This window comes from Bombus affinis, unplaced genomic scaffold, assembly GCF_024516045.1.
Source record: "Bombus affinis isolate iyBomAffi1 unplaced genomic scaffold, iyBomAffi1.2 ctg00000059.1, whole genome shotgun sequence".
NCBI lineage: Eukaryota > Metazoa > Arthropoda > Insecta > Hymenoptera > Apidae > Bombus > Bombus affinis.
The window spans coordinates 2,507,288-2,520,157 of NW_026108820.1; the positions used below are offsets into that span (position 1 = coordinate 2,507,288).

The 12,870-nt window shown below is 36.5% G+C and overlaps 2 long non-coding RNA genes across 2 annotated transcripts in view; one reads left to right on the plus strand and one right to left on the minus strand.

Moving 5' to 3' along the window:
* Positions 1–1,930: 1,930 nt before the first annotated feature.
* LOC126926850 (uncharacterized) lies at positions 1,931–3,889 on the plus strand. The gene is made up of 4 exons (XR_007714944.1): positions 1,931–2,225; positions 2,880–3,004; positions 3,473–3,565; positions 3,719–3,889. It is a non-coding gene; the product is annotated as an uncharacterized LOC126926850 (long non-coding RNA).
* Positions 3,890–5,693: 1,804 nt separating this feature from the next.
* The window catches only part of LOC126926860 (uncharacterized), a 40,055-nt gene continuing 32,878 nt past the window's right edge, over positions 5,694–12,870 (minus strand). Inside the window, exon 2 of the long non-coding RNA XR_007714955.1 lies at positions 5,694–6,145. This is a non-coding gene — a long non-coding RNA (uncharacterized LOC126926860). The remainder of the gene's footprint in view (positions 6,146–12,870) is intronic.

The following is a 12,870-nucleotide window of genomic DNA, read 5'->3' on the forward strand; positions in this document are numbered from 1 at the left end:
GCGGTTTTTGCAACTCGATCGAATTGTTAGCAACTGTGTGTACGAGATCGTATTACTCCCATCGTTGATCGATGTCAGGCTTCTATCCGAGCACACGGACAACGTTCTCCAACGACCAATCAAACATACCAGATAATAATTATTCATTGTATCATTATTGTAGCTATTAACGATACGGGCTTGTTGTCGCATGATAAAAAGCATGCAACTGCGCTGACACGATAATACAGCGAACTTTTGCACGCTGCGATGGAAAACGCGTCGTTACCTGTTTCGTACGAACGATACTCGTTTGTAATTCTGTAAAGAAACGTCCGTTGACGAACATTATATAAAGTTCTTCCTTCTTCTTCTTCTTCTTGTCTGTAAATCAACTCCTTACAATTTGACGGTTTAAATTTGGCACACCCCGTATATACAGGATGCAACGGAACAACGTCTGAAAGCGAGAACAACGCGAATCCTTGTGGAAAAATGAAGAAAAAGTATAGGATAAAACGTTCTCATTTTCGACTTGGAGAATCGAGTCTGAAAATTTATCAAGTATACTCGAACTGTATCTGAATATCGGTTCGAATAATAAATTTATTTAATTATATAATTAATTTATTACAAAGGAAATACAATCTGGATGTGAATGTTAAATGGAAACAAATTTTGCTAAGTTGAAAATCGATCGTATCGTAATTACCACGACTCGTTGTTTACAGATTAAAAATCTGTTTTACGAATACGAGGAGCTATATATCTACTATTATTAATCAATTTTTATGAAAAATTTCGTACGATGCGCGGATAAATTCTAATTTGATAAATTGTTGGAAACGTGGAAAATTGAATGCAATAAAATTACGTGGCACGGTTTACACGGTTGCAACTTTATGACCCACTTAGGTCAAGTAGCAATGAAATTTATTGCATATATCGGAAATTCAAGGCACGTAATTGGCAGTTTATAAACAAATTATTTGTTCTCTTAATTAAATTGCCCGCGTCGAAAGCTGTGAAACGTTTTTGTATCGAAATCGAAGAATCCAACATCGCGATCCTATGAATCGAAGAATGCGACGTAAATGTTCGAAGTATGGTTGAGAAACGATAGAAAATTCCAAGTGTTACGCTGTATTTCTCGTTCGATTTAAATCGAAATTTTAATGAGGAACAGCGCCGATTGATATTTAAAAGTGAAACGGTTAAGAGCAACGATACAGGTTTTGTTAAAAGCAATTGGTCTATTTACCTCGCTGTTTAAACGGGTTTGTTTGACGTTACTTTGATCAATTTCCATTGACACTTTTATAGATAGCATTCTTTTTTACGGATGGAAAGCCGTCTGATGGAAATTTGTCTGAAATGTCCGTCGTAAAATTGCATTTTCGCGGGCAACAGAAAACAATGGAATTTTGTACAAAAGCGCAATACTTTAATTAGCGCAAAATTCCATTTTCCCCGCTGGGAAATTGAATTTTCTATTAAAGCGTGATACGTTTAATCAGCGGTGGCGTAAATTCAACAAACTAACAACTGGAATATTGACTTGTCACAATTTTGTGACACCGTATATGTCGTTGATACGTTCCAGTCTGGTCGTATTTACAATTTCAGAAATTTTGCAACTATTTTTTCATTTTATCCGTAACGAGAATAGCGAAGATAAGACAGGCAAACGTGGTAAAACGTTGATAATTCGGTTACAGGGAAATCGAATAAATTTGAAGTTGTAGAAAGTAAGAGAAAGTCAAACGAAGCAAACGCGATTCCTTAAGCCACGATGTTCAGGGATTTTATAATCTTTCCGGTGACGTCTTCGACGTGGAATATCCAAAAGCTGAGAAATTGATTCTATACGATGAAAAAGACGATGTTTCCACAGAATACAACGATACAATGGTGGAAGAATTATCGATCGACGTAAATCCTGTTGAGAAATGCTCAGTTGGTATGACCGCTAGTTACTAAAAGGTTACTAGGGTTATGTTGGTACGACTCCTAACGACGCTCTTTTGTCATAGGAGTCGACCACGCCTTAATTGCTAAGACGCATTGGGAGAGTTTAGACGTTTGCTGTGTGATTTGGTGTTTTGTATAAGAGAGAAAATAAAAGGTGTGATAACCAATCCGAGTGGATCCGAGATTGATTATCAACCCCAACCTATATAAAATAACAAATCCCGAGGAAATTGGATACTTCTCTGGTCCTAAATGGCAAAGGAACAGATTATCAAGTAAGTCAAATATTTTTCCAAATGCCATTCTTGTACAATCGTTGCTTTTCTACTTACCACGTACAATATAGCGGTTAATAAATTAACGAATCATCGAATATTACTGAAAGAAAGAAATTGTACTGATATTCCAATCTATCGTGTACAAAAGTAATAATAACAGCATGTAATATAAGAATAGCTTACCTTCAGCCTTAAAAGGAACTCGGTTTACAATTATTCTCCCTATTGCGTTCCACTCTCGCTTGATCTTCTACACGTTCATCTATATTTCGCTGTTTTTAATTTATTTTATTATTCCCTGTCTATTACACATATGTATATTGTCCATTGCACGAATCTTTATCTATCTTGCCTAATTTAATGTAAAAAAATAGAAAAATAGACAAATTTGCTGGAGGAATACGTTTACCAAAATTTGTCAAGAATTTTAAAGAAATTTGCAGGATGAAATTCACGGTGATACCGAATTGATATTTTTGAAATTATACTTTTGAAATAATTATTTATATCATAATAATTATTCCACGAATACTTGCTCGTAGATATTAATTTATGCTTTTAATAATCATGCGTTTAAGCTATCAAGTCGAGTCGAGTAGACTTTCTAATTTCGTGGAAGATAAGTCGATTTCTAAGATAAGTCATTTCTAGAGAAAAGACCAACTGCTAAGGATTCGCCGCCACGATGGCTAGAGCTTGGAATAGCTGCTGATTACTCCGTGGTAGATTTTCATGGAATTCGAGTACAGCAATATATCTTGGCTCTTTTAAACATCGTAAGTAATACCAAACGAAATTCTGTTATTATACTTGGATATAGAATACCTCCTCCTACATATGTACGCGAGCAGCCGGGAAACATAGGGCAGAGTTATGCGTATCTCTGTATTTTCAAGGTACGCTACTTGCTTTCAAACATCTCGATCGTATATTCGGATGGAAGCTCTGTATTTTCTGTTTACACTGTTCAAAGCTTACACGTATCTTTTAAAAAGTTCAGCGAATAATTTATCCGTAATGGAATTTTGTAATCGATTAATTTCAGCCATTCGGTAATTGGTTTTCCAATGCTGTTGAGATTAATAACGTACATTTCCTAAGATAAATATAACGAATAAAATTAATTTTTTAGGAAAATTATATAAGATACGATGTATTTACGAGAGTTTTGAATAATAATTTATTTGTAAGGCTGTAATACTGTTTTAACGCCTGTTACATTTTCGTACGTATTTTAATCCTAGGTCAGTGCAATTTACATGGACCCATCGCTCGAATCCAACATGATTCTAGTGATCGTACGAATGATTTTATACGCGGAAAAACGAGACGTTATGGTAAGCGATTTCCATTAAATTAAATCATTTAACTAAAGTAGTAACTATCTGAGATACGCATATGCGAGTGTCAATTATTTTATTTTCTACTTATCTGTACAGTGTATGGTATATAAATTATATAGGTCAAAATATCTGCGCATGACGTTTTAGGTCGATAAAATGCAACGAGTTCCATTTTGTTAAATTGGACAACCGTGAACGATCCCTTGGAAACAAATTTCCAAACAAACAATTTTCACGGATCATTGACAAACCTCGCATTTATCGTGTATCCGAAATATCTGTATAATCGACTATTAAACCTTTTTCATCTCTTAAGAATCTTAATTTAATGTTATAGACCTATGATAATATCATTGATATACGACACTTGCGATTCCTTTTACTTTTCTATTTCTGCTATTCTTCTCTGCTGTCGAATCAACATTTCAACATTTTTCAGGAAGATTAAAATACTAATAGCGTTACAAGTTACATTTGATTACAATCAACAACACGATTACTTGCACATATATTTATTATCATTGACGAATATTTATATATAGTATATAATGCATGATGTAATAATAAATATAATATATTCGTAATATTTGCTAGCTTTTATTAAGAAAATATTAAACGTTGTCGTAGGTCCGCCGTGGCGATGCCAGACGATCTCTCGAGAACGTGAACAAATGGAACAGAAAGATGCTGTCCTCGAAGGACGTAAATCACGATGTTGCTGTATGGTTGACGCGATTGGATATAGGAGGTCCTTCGAGATCGTGCGCGTTAAATCGAGACGAAGGCTTGACCAGCGCCTTTATCATCGCTCACGAAGTAGCACACATGTGAGTGTCCCACATGTTGAGATATCGTTGGTAAACTGAAATATTTATAACTGGCCTGGGTATTTACGCAGAGACCGTGTGTTATTTATTTATGCAAATACGTACTTGTACGAGAATAATTTGAAAAATGAAATCTCCATAGGAGAACTTATTATCTTTACCGAATATCACAACGAGTACTGTACTTTGAATCTGCCATAGATTTTTGCGTATTATGTGCGTTCTTGCATTCCTCCTTCCACCTACGATGGCTCTTAAACAAGAAACGATATCGTAACGAGAAATACAACCTAGCTGAGCGTCCACTTTGGTTCCACTAGTGTTGTCCCATACAACTTTGTGTTTGACCTCGCTATTAGGGGACTTTTTACCCAACGTTTCCTTCACCGCCTTCACTACCTTCGATTTATCGAACTTGAGACTTAAACTGGCCGTTACTAAATCTTCCGGCTTCTTCGACATCGGTTGGTGTCTCTTCGTGAACCAATTCGACGGTGCCATAAAGGTCGAAATAGCGGCTTTCGAGGATCCGCTAAGCTTACTTTTAGCTCCGTGCAATGTCGACACGTCGAAGCTATTGGAACGGAAGCTCTTCGATCGACTTCCTTTCTGTTCGGTCGTTTTTCCGGGCCAGTTTGATTTGCTATCGTCCCGCGAACTCGGCGCTTCCTCGCCGCATCGGTTGATTTCCGTCGCGGAAGACGCTAACGAGCTTAGGATCGATATCAGATCCGTATTAGAGCAGACAATGCCCGCAGCACCGGAAACGGATGCACTCGCGGCTCTTGGCAGTTCCGAGACGCGCTTTCGGAGAGAAGACGTCGGCGAAACCGACGGAGTAGGCATTTCAGAGAATCGTTGTTTCGGCTGTTGAGTGTAACGTTGAGCGGAACTGTTACCCTCCAGCGGCTGTATTTCGTACACTTGCTCCGTCGACGTCCTGTACATCCTTAAGCGCACCTGGCAAACGGATTGCTTTTATTCGAAAGACAGTTTCTTTTTTATCATAATTCGTGCGTTATGATACATGTTTCGATGATTGAGCCGTTAAGCGTGACAAAGCGATGGAATTGTTTTGCACAGAAATTCTTCAACACGTTGAGTGTTTAGGTGTTTAGGTGTTTAGGTGTTTAGGTACGCAAATAGACTAGAATATTTTGCAAGAATGAAATGTCTTGGTATGGTACGCTTTAATCTATCTATCCAAGTCAAAATAAGTATAAAAATCGCGTGGCAATCAACATATTTAAAAAAAAAAAAAAAAGAAAAAAAAGAGGAGAAACAGATGCTTCTGATTGTTTTTTAGTGCATTTTCATAAAATCTTCTAAATGTTTAATTCTCATAGAATAAAAGGGAGAGTATACGTTTGAATCTCAGCAGATTTTATTAATTCTTTGAAACCATAAATACAATATGAGTATTACATCAACTTTAGTTCATACATGTAACAACATATTATTCTGCATGTAGCAGTTACATTTAATGAAACATTTACTTATCCAATAAATCCATATTCTCTACTAAACGTTCGTTTATTAATAAAACTGCCATAATCGTCCACGCATTGTTCGCTTCCTTAATTATTTTTCAAAGTATAACGATAATCAATGATGCAACAGAAATATCACGTAACATCCCAACAATCTTACATGAGATTTTAGCTGTTTTTACTATACAAATTAAGTCATTATTAAAATAAGTCATTATAATAATATATATATGTCGGAGATGAAAGAATACCGGAACCTTCCCTTTGGAACTTTGGGAAGACCCCTAGTATTGAAATTTAGATTTCACCATAGCCATATTAAGAAACTGTTGTCATTCGATCCGACTGTATTTATTTGAGATTTATGATAGTGAGCTCGGGCTCGAGGCGACAATCAGTCGCCGAACGTAGCCGCGGTCAAAGGGATGAACGTTTTGTCTAACAAAGGCATGAAGTAATTCTATAGCTCTTCTTAAAAGAAATACTTGGGACAGGGCACGACGGTAAACGTTTCAATGGTTTCTGCCCCGTGGCTCGCCACACGCAGACTTTGTCCTTCGGGTAAGATGATTGCCAGATGCCAACGCATCTTCACAGTATATGTTTAGCTGGGCGAGGACCGGCTACGAATATTAAGTTTCAATTATACAAAGTCTTTCAAATAGACAAATAGCCTGTGCCCCAACTACGGGAAGATAAGAGAAATCTATCCTTCCACGAACGACGCTTCCCGCTAGCAACTTTTTCCAAGGACAGCTAATATCTTTCTCTAACCACCAACATGGAAATTGACCAATTAACAGCAACTTCAATTTCCCTCACCCTTCGAACGAAGACTTTTCTCCGCGAATCCGATGATCTCTTGGGACTCTCATGATCGTGCCCTTAGGCACACCCATCATAGATTTCTTCGACAGCGTCACCGCGACGGAGAGCCACTCTCTCTAGTGCCATCTCATCGGCAATCGACCTGTCTTTCGTATACGTAATAATTGCCCCTTGCTCTAACATACAGTGTAACGTAGACGCTAACGAAGGGTAAAGTTCGTCATCCCGTTGACCGCGGATTCGTTATTGAGCCTAGGATCATTGTCATTTGCTTCTCGAGTATCTAATTATCGCGATTACTTGTCCAATTCCATCATAGTCATATTTGCACTAGTAAATATCTCCTCTATTGCATAACGATCACGTCTAGCGCCAATAGGGATTCGTTTCACGCCCTTAAACCTAACTCTAATGTTAACGCCAACCCGACATATATATATATATATATATATACATACATATATATATTTTATACATACATACATATATCAATTTTTATACACACAATTATACATATTCATTTTCATTTAATATTTTCATTTAATAATTTAATAAACCTTCGTCCCGCAAAGGCAAATAAATTCACGCATAACATTTCTCTTCAGCGGCATTGTTCTAGGATTGTATTTGTTGAAAGAAGGATAGCATTAAGCGCTAGAATAAAGAATGACGAATCGTTATTCTTTAACCATCGTACTTAGACTCATATTTATTGAGCTACTTGTATTTTAATCGAAGTCTAATATCCTCCATCTGTAGGCGTAAATATTACTGCCGTTGTTAATGTCATTTTAAGTTTTACTACTGGAAAGGACATTTAAGTTTGAAGGCAGGCAAGTCTACTGTTCTTAAAGCTGACATTTAGACATCTAAGATTTTTTGTGTCTTTATTGACAAAAATATATTTGACTTTGCATATCTAAAATAAAGGATTTGCGTTATCTAAAATAAATAGATCATCTTTCTTTAGAAAATTCAATGTGGTGAAATTAGAATATGAGATAAAAGAAATACTATGCATACTTATTGTTCTTCTTAAAAATTAAAGGAATACTCATAATCCTAAAACATCCTTTCTATGTTGTACTAGATATATATACAATTAAAATGTGTAATAATGTGAATGATAAACTAGTTCGAATAATTATTTTGCTTAAACGTAAGTTAATTGAAATCAGATGAATGTTATACACGCATTATACCGTGCATTATGAACTATTGATTGATTGATGCTCATATTTAATTATTAACGAGAAAATTAGAAAAATAAGATTGAATTTAATCTGTCCTTCTTATATTTATTAAGATGAGTTCTGGGGCTTGAAACACTCGAGATTAGAAATTTTGATTAATGTTTCACATTATGACTGGACGCTTGTTGTAATATCTTTTGTACGAGATACACTATACATACACAAGATCAAAATGGAATTTCGAAACGGTCGTATCGTTCAACAAAAATCTCTTTTATCTTTGATCCTCTTCATAAAAATGCAATTCTCCTTTACAGAACATCATATAACATTTATTGTACGATATATTGTTCAATTATATTTCGAAATTTTCAGCTTCGAATCTTTGTTTAATTATACTGTAGAATTAAATATCATGCGTTATTTAAATATAAAGATAGACTAAACTTTTGTCCACATTTATTAAAGCTGTATCAACTGAGATGTTTAAATTTGCGAAATTTCATGGACTTTTATATTTAATTTTTCATCATGAATCCCGCTTTGCGATACAATACATATTAGATTTATAATATCTTAAATTTACAGTACCAATGCTGATTTCATCTGAAACTATTTGTTTGCAAATGATATCTTTCTTCGTTGGAATTACCCTTCACTTATAAATTAATAATTATTAACATTGAACAGTATTGTTAAACTTCAATAAAAATAGGATCGATAACTAAATGTTAGTTAAAGAAACTTCCTATTATTATTGAATTTTGTTTAGAAAACAATAATAAAAATGGGTGTCTTTTTGTGAAAATAATTTACAGCATATCACTCGACTTATTCATATAAGAGACATTAGTTTGTTTAAATACCCTGTTGCACCCTTTTATTCATTTTCAACCCAATTTTTTCACAACATTAAAAAATATTTTAAGCCTGAAGAAAAACATGAAAAACTTCTTATTAGCATGATTTCATGCTAAACATCCTCTTAAGATATTATAAATCTTTCTTGTTTACTAAAACCAGAGCCTAACTGAAATATACGAGTATCGCAACAGGATTAATCGTAATACATGATTAAATACAAGCAATATGTAAGCTATATTTTTACTTTTTACTTCAGAAATAAATATTTCACCAGCATCGTCTTTAGCTTAAGGAAAATAAACTTGTGAAATTTAATTTAAAGCTTCGTAAAACATGGAAATGTTGCAGGATAACAAATCAGAAAAGATATATTAAATAAATCACAGTTCAGGTATCTATAACATGTGATTCTCTTAACAAATCTGTTTCATTCATCAAGCAACTGCAAAATTTCCGTAAAATCAGAAGCGGTTTCACAAATTATAGGCATTCGTAAACATGATAGATAAGAGTTAGTATCGCGGCGTTTTAGAGTATCTATGAGCGTAATATGGACAGTAAAAAGATGTATAATAAAAATAGTTCACTTTCCAAGCTATCACTAACATTGTAACGAATTATTATACATATAACGGCTCACGAAAGTACTCGGACGCTTACAGGAACTTTCCATGAATATTTTGTTGAAGCTTTTCATGAATTTCAAGATGCATTAGGCTGTCTCAAAAGTTTCTTTCGTTTTGTTCTATTACTACAAAATAGATCATACATAAATCGATAGAATAATATAAAACAAAAAGTGTCGTGCATCTATTATTTCCTTATGAAACGAAAGAAACTTTTGAAACAAATGTAAATAGGAATTATAAGATGCTTATTGATTACCATCGGTATTTGGACAGTTAATTATGTATTGTATAAATAAGTCACAATATTTTTAGTAGGAGCATTTTTACCCCTAATCAATCATATGTTTAAAAATACTCTTTACATTGTACATTAGTTTTTTGCTATGTGTACGTCTGCAATAAGCATCTTCTAGCTTCCATATATATATTTCCAAATTAGTCTCAATTTTTACCGGTGTAATCATGATAGACACGTCTCGTTACATTGAAGTGAAGTGAAGAAAAACACTTTTCATTCAAATACGTAAACACATAATATTCATAAATTTATAAGAACAATTTTGTCCGCAGGTATTTGGTAGCGCAATTGAGAAGATGTTTTTTTTTTTTATTTATTAGAATATTTACAATCAATTCTCGTTGAGAATTTTCAGTAACTTAGTTTGGCGTGATACAATGACATGGATTATAATAGTTTTATATTGTTGGTTCTAGTAGAAACTAAGGATTTAATCTAGAGGGTATTTTCTTTTTAGTCTGCGGATCTGGTCCGTCGTGTCCAGTAGTTGGGTGACTAGTGGGTTGTTGTGGTTGTTGACTCTTGTTCATCGTGTTATATCTGCTTCTGAACTTGTGTATTTCATCTTTGACTGTAGATATTTTGAGGTCGCGGTGGATTGTTTCGTTGGTAACATACCAGGGTGCATTTAATAGGGATCTTAGCGTTTTCGATTGGAAGCGTTGGAGTATTTCAATGTTGGAATTACTTGCTGTTCCCCATAGTTGGATTCCGTAGGTCCAGACAGGTTTTATTACGGCCTTGTAGAGGGTTATTTTGTTCTGTATGTTTAGTTTGGAGCGTCGGCCCGTGAGCCAATAGAATTTTCTTAGTTTTTCCTTCAATTGCTTTGATTTCTCTGAGATATGTTTTTTCCAAGTTAGCCTCCTGTCCAGGGTCATGCTCAGGTATCTTACGGAGTCCTTGCTTGGGATTATTGCGTTGTTAATGGTGACCTGGGGGCAGGTTTGTTTTCGGAGCGTGAAGGTTACACGGGAGGATTTTTTTTCGTTTATTTTAAAACCCCATTTTTGGAACCACTTTTCCATGGAGTCGAGACTTCGCTGGAGAGTGGATGAGGCAATTGCCGGGTCTGCGTGTGTAGCTAATAGTGCTGTGTCGTCGGCAAATGTTGCTATTGTTACCTCGTTTGATATAGGTAAGTCGGCAGTGTAGATGGAGAACAGTAGGGGTCCGAGGACACTACCTTGGGGTATGCCGGATTCTATTGGGAATGTTGCGGAAGAGGCGCCTAGGCATTTAACTATGAATTGTCTGTTGGTTAGGTAGGATTTTAAGATGGAGTAGTATGGATGGGGTAGGATCTTTTTGATCTTGTAGAGTAGCCCTTCATGCCATACTTTGTCGAATGCCTGTTGGATGTCTAGGAATACCGCTGAACAGTATTTTTTCTTTTCAAGGGTTTGGCTGATCATGTGGGTTATGCAGTGGATTTGCTCTACTGTTGAGTGTTGTTTTCGGAAGCCGAATTGGTGGTCTGGGAGTGTTTTCAATTCTTCTAGGAGTGGGAGGAGACGATTCGTGAGCATTCTCTCGAATAGTTTAGACAGGGTAGGTAAAAGACTGATTGGGCGATAGGAGGTGGTTTCATATATTGGTTTAAATCCCGGGTTTAGGGATGAGGGTGATTAGTGAGATTTTCCAAGCCTTGGGAATGTGTTGAAGGCGGAGGATAGCGTTGAATATTGATGCGACGAGTGCAATTCCTTTTATGGGAAGTTCCTTGATTGCTTTATTTCCTATTAGGTCGTGACCTGCTGCTTTCTTGGGGTTTAGGCGATTGATTGCTTGTATAATCTCTGCAGAAGTGAAGGGCTCAATAGGAGGGGACATTTGGAAGGGAGTGTGCAGGTGTTCGGTAACGTCTGCAGCAGCTACGGAGGAATAGGGTTTGAATACTTCAGACAAGTGTTTGGCAAATAGGTTGGCTTTTTCTATAGGGCTACGCGCCCATCCGCCTTGCGGGCGGCGGATTGGAGGTATTATTTGTGGGGGGCGCGTGAGTTTCCTGGAGGCCTTCCATAGTGAGTAGTTGGAGTCGGCTGTGGGGGACAAGCTGGCGAGATATTTGTGAAAACAGTCATTATTGTAGTTTTTTATGGTTTTGGATAGTTTTCTAGTTGCGTTGTTTAGTTTGCGTTTGTCCTCCGGTGTTCTATGGGTCTGCCATACTCTTCTTAGTCTACGTTTTTCTGCTATTTTTTTTAATATGTACTGGGGATATTCGTGTTTGCTGATGGACGTTATTGCCGGTGTGGAGTAGCGGATAGCGTTTATTATGCTCGTGTTTAGGTATTCCGTGGCTGTTTCGATTTCTTCATTGGTTTTTAGTGAAGTTGAGGCTGAAGTTGTGTGTGTGAAGATTTCTCTAAAGAGCTGCCAGTTGGTGTGTTGGTTATGAATGGAGCCATTAGGTGTATTCTCGATGATTGTTGAAATGACTGTTACTATCACGGGGGAATGGTCGGAGGAGAGATCAGCCGAGGAATTGATTTGGACGTGTCTTGACGAGATATTTATAGTTATGAGGAAATCAAAGAGATCGTGTATTTTGTTTGTGTCGGTGAGCCAGTGTGTGGGTTCGTATGTGGTAAGGTAGTTGAGGTTGTTGGTTATTATGCTGTTGAGGAGGTTTTTGCCTCTTACTGTAACCAGTCTGTTGCCCCATTGGGTGTGTTTGGCGTTGTAGTCTCCTCCGGCTATGAATCTATTGCCCAGGGTGTCCAGGAAGTTGTCAAAGTCTTCTTTGGCGATGGAGTGTCTGGGAGGGCAGTATACAGCTGAAGTGGTGATTGTACCATGACAGTCTTCTATTGCTACGTTTGTTGCTTGGAGGTAGTCTTTCTGGAATGGTGGAAGTTCGTAGTGCTTGATATTTGATTTGATTATGATTCCGGTGCCGCCGTGGGCCTTTCCGCTCGGGTGTTGGGTGGTAGAAGTTGTAGCCGTGTATTTTGAGGTAGTTTTTGTCGGTGAAGTGGGTTTCGGATATGAGCATCACATCGATTTGCTGTTGTTTTAAGAATAGTTCTAGTTCAAATTTGTGCTGAGCTAGACCGTTGGCGTTCCACAGAGCTATTCGCATTGGTTTTATTTTGCTTCTGTGCGTATGAATTTGTCCATGAAGAGTGTGAGTAGTGACAGCAAGTTGTTAATTTGCTCAGTTTGCT